General features: G+C 39.1%; 1 pseudogene; it reads left to right on the top strand.

Annotated features, from left to right (window-relative positions):
* The first annotated feature begins 561 nt into the window (after window positions 1-561).
* On the top strand, window positions 562-3,083 carry LOC101343881 (Fanconi anemia group B protein pseudogene; annotated as a pseudogene).
* Window positions 3,084-4,072: the final 989 nt, after the last annotated feature.

Genomic DNA, 4,072 nt, shown 5'->3' with positions numbered 1-4,072 from the left:
AGAGTTTTGTTCTGTTGTACATGGGGTCACCATGAGTGGGAGCCAACTCAATGGCAACTAACAACAACAGTTCTATACTGCCACACCATTTTGAAATAGGAGCTTACAAGTAACATAAGAGCCTTTATTTTACAAACATAAATGTATATCAATAAACAATTTATAAAAAGATGAGGCATGATTAAATAATTCAATTCTAAAAGCACAACCTATCATTTTTTTAAATGTAACTTTATATTGAAAATGAAACCAGTTCTTGGCCATGTTTTATAAACAAAGAACAAGTTACAGAACTAACTTAGCTCTCAGAGTGTATTTCATATTATTTATACTTCAATAAGCAGAATTTGCTCTTTGCGCGCGACCGGGCCTCGGCCCGCGCCTCCCAGGATGCAGCGCGCTGGCGGGAGATTAGGAGCTTTGGGCTGCTGCGCTCCGGTAGGGCGCCGGAAAGGTGCTGGCTGCACAACCTGGGGGCAGGCGCGCGCTGAGGTTTAAAGTATCAACTAGAATCAATTTGCATTCGAAAATCACATCAACACAAAGACTTGATGTTGTAGCATGATTAGCAAGCAAGCAATGTCATCTAACGAACAAGGACTCTTGTGTTACAGTGGGGAAGTCCTTGTTTTTCAGTTGAGTAAAAGAAAGTTTGCCGATACCGGGGCTGCAAAAACACCCATATTACATGTCAGAAGAATGGTGTTTGACAAAGGAACAAGAGTATTTGCTCAGAAGTCCACTGGGTTTTTTTTTTTGCATGGAGGAAGAAAACTCTCATTTTAAAATTATTTGTTGCAGCTGTGTGTCAGACTTCAGACGTGGACTCAACCTTCCTCATGTTATGATACAAAACGAAAAGGATAATGTTTTCAATTATTTTCTGCTGTTGCTTCACAGTACCAATAAATTCGAAAAGCGATTGAGTTTTAAACTAGGCTGTGAGTTGAAGGACAGCTTAAGGGTTCTTAATGGTCCTTTAAGTTTATGGAGACACATCGAAGCAGTCTTCTGTATCTCTTCCAAAACTGGCATAGTTGTTAGTGTGCCGGTTAACTTTTCCTCTGTTGTGTGGGCAGGGGAGATTGAAAATCTAGGATTGGAAATCTTCAAAGTGAGATTGTGCTGTTTGGAATACCAAATTTTGTGTATACTCTCTTGACCGCCAAGAAATCTTACCTGATACATGTTATCCCTCATGCTTATAGCAGTGTGGTAACTTGTGTGCACATCTGTGCAACTGAGTTAGCTAACAACCAGTTAAGAATGTCTCTGATTGCCCTTACTCAAAAGAATCAGCTGATTTCATTCCAAAATGGTACTCCTGAAAGTGTGTGCCAGCTTCCATTTGGAGATCCTTGTACAGTTCAGCTTATGGATTTGAGTGGAGAAGACTCCCTTTTCATTGTATCTTTTAGGTCCAATGATTCTTGTGCTGTTTGGAAAAAGAACTTTCAGGCTGCCACTAAGTGGGAAAAATTTTCTCAGTACTGATCGATGACTTATTGGAGCTGGAACTGAACAAGTGGTGCTGCTTTGGAAGAGCTCCTTGAACTCAGATTGCCTGACTTCATTTAAAATAACAGATCTCGTCAGCGTAAACTATTCAAGTGATAAGTTGGATTGCAATGAAGATATTTTAATTGAAGACATCAAAAAGAATTCTCCTCATTCTTTGGTGATTCCAGCTCTAGAAAGAAGATTGAAAATTGATTTGGCTTCTGTTCAGGATTTACAGCAGCATCTCCTGCTTAAGGAAAAAGTTATTTCAGAATCTTGCAAAGCCTTAATAAACCTGGTTCAAGGGAAAACCGATACAACATCAAGTACAGAGGAGGAATACTTTGTTCCTCTTTGTGGTGAAAAAGAAAATCCTGTGCATACCTTTGATGAAAAGATATCAGACAATTTAAAAGATTCAGAACTTCTAACAGAGATGTGGTATCGTGTAATGGATGGTAGCTTGGTTGTTGGAGTGAAAACCACATCTTCTTTGCAACTGTCTCTGAATGATGTGACTTTATCGCTGTTATTGGATCAAGCTTGTGACTCCAGCTTTCTGCTTAAGTGTCAAAATAGGGTGATTAAGCTGAGTATGGGTTCTTTACCAGCATCACCTTCTATGCCATATGAAGTAGGACCAGACACAAAAAGAATCAAGTTAACCCTACATAGCAAGGAAGAGAAAAGCTTTGTCAACAACCACCTAAGAAAGATTGTGTACAGATAATTACTGCCGTCACATCTCTTCCACCACTTTTAGCACTCAATAATTTCTGTTGCATTGTGCTGCTACAAGTTAGGGAGAGAAAAAATGGTATCCCTTCTGAAGATCATTATGTTCCTTGTGGCAGACTTTTTTTAAGTCTGGAAGATATTTCAAGGGGGAAGTACCTAATGACATTTCCAAAGAATGAATCTATAGAAAACATAGAAGATTTTTTTGTACTTCTCGCAGCATTACACAAATTTTGTTTTCAAATCACATCATCTGGCCATACCCTGACTTCAATGAGGACGTGGTTCTTAGAATACATGCAATGTGAAGTAATCAAAGAATTTCCAGATATGTGGTTTTGTAAAGGGCCAGGAAGTTTTTATGGGACACTCTTCAACTGGAAACAAAGAATGCTATGCGAAGGAATTTTAATAGTATATTGCAGGAATCAAACTGTTTTGTTAAAGTGCCTTCATTATCTCATCAGAGTTCTCCCTATAAACTGCTTCTTCAAAAAACTAAAATTAGGACGTGAAGATTTCCTAATTGACCATTTGGCATTAACCTTGGCGAAGGAACTAGTTACCCTTACTAGTTCTCTTTTTTCTGCCTTAGCTGAGGTTGAAAGCAACTTTGTACAGCAGTATGAAGCAAGCAAAGATAAAAGCACCGTCATTGTGGCTTCTTATCAGACAGAGAGGAAAAAATACATCTGTATAGAAAAGAACTTCAGAGAGAAAAGAAGCAAATCACGTTGGGAATGAACCTAAAAGTGAGTGGTGCTCTTTATAGAGAAATTACTTTGAAAGTAGCTGAGGTTCAGCTGAAACCAGATCTAGCAGTACAGAAACTGGCCAGTCTATAATTATAATCAAAATTTGATTATATTTTAAAATATCTTTCCACTGCCAGAAAATTTTGGCTCCTCTTATTTTCATTTTATGTTATATACCTTCTTTGTAAAAATAAAGATTGAGGCTTGTTGTCGTTCAAAAAAAAAAAGTAGAATTTGCTGATGTCCAGCACATTGTTTCACATCTCCCATTGGAGATATGTTGTTCTTAAATTTGATTACTGCAAATGTAATCTTAGCTTTGAATCTACAAAAGGTACAGTTGCTATTGTAATATCCAAAAGAAATGAACTGGATGGTTTCAAGAGCATATGCCTGGGGAACACACATTGAACTCAGAGATTGTTATGGACTGAATCATGTCTCCCCAGAAGGTAAGTTGAAATCCTAACCCCTGGTACTTATGAATGTGACCTTGTTTGGAAATAGGTCTTTGAAGATGTTACCAGTCAAGTTAACATGAGGTCATACTAGAGTTTGGTGGTTTCTAATCGTATATGACTGGCATCCTTATAAAAGAGGAGAAGATACAGAGAGACAGAGGAATGACACCACACGACACTGCAGCTGCCATCCAAGGAACACTTGGAGTTACCCGGAGCCCCAGCTTCTGAGGGAGGCATGGAACAGCTTCTACCTCAAAAACTCAGAAGGAATCAATATGGCTGACACCCTGATCTCAGACTCCTAGCCTCCTAATCTGTCAGACAATATTGTTCTTTACAGCCACCCACTTTGTGGTATTTTGTTATGGCAGTGCTAGCAAACTAAGACAGAGTTTAATATCTGCTGACTTGCTAACTCAGAAGGGTCTACAAGGAAGGCCTTCGGTCTGGGTACTGTTGTTGTTGTTAGTTAGTTACCATTGAGACAGCCCCAACTTGTGGCGAACCCATGCACAATGGAAAGAAAGAGTGCCCAGTCCTGCACCATCCCCATGTTTGGTTAGATAGAACCATCTAATCTGTGGGGTTTCCGTACATGGCTGGGTTCTTCCCTGC

The sequence above is a fragment of the Trichechus manatus genome, unplaced genomic scaffold (genome assembly GCF_000243295.1).
Source record: "Trichechus manatus latirostris isolate Lorelei unplaced genomic scaffold, TriManLat1.0 scaffold00082, whole genome shotgun sequence".
Taxonomy (NCBI): domain Eukaryota; kingdom Metazoa; phylum Chordata; class Mammalia; order Sirenia; family Trichechidae; genus Trichechus; species Trichechus manatus.
Note: the sequence above shows the minus strand (reverse complement) of the source record. Positions and strands in the feature narration are given on the sequence as shown.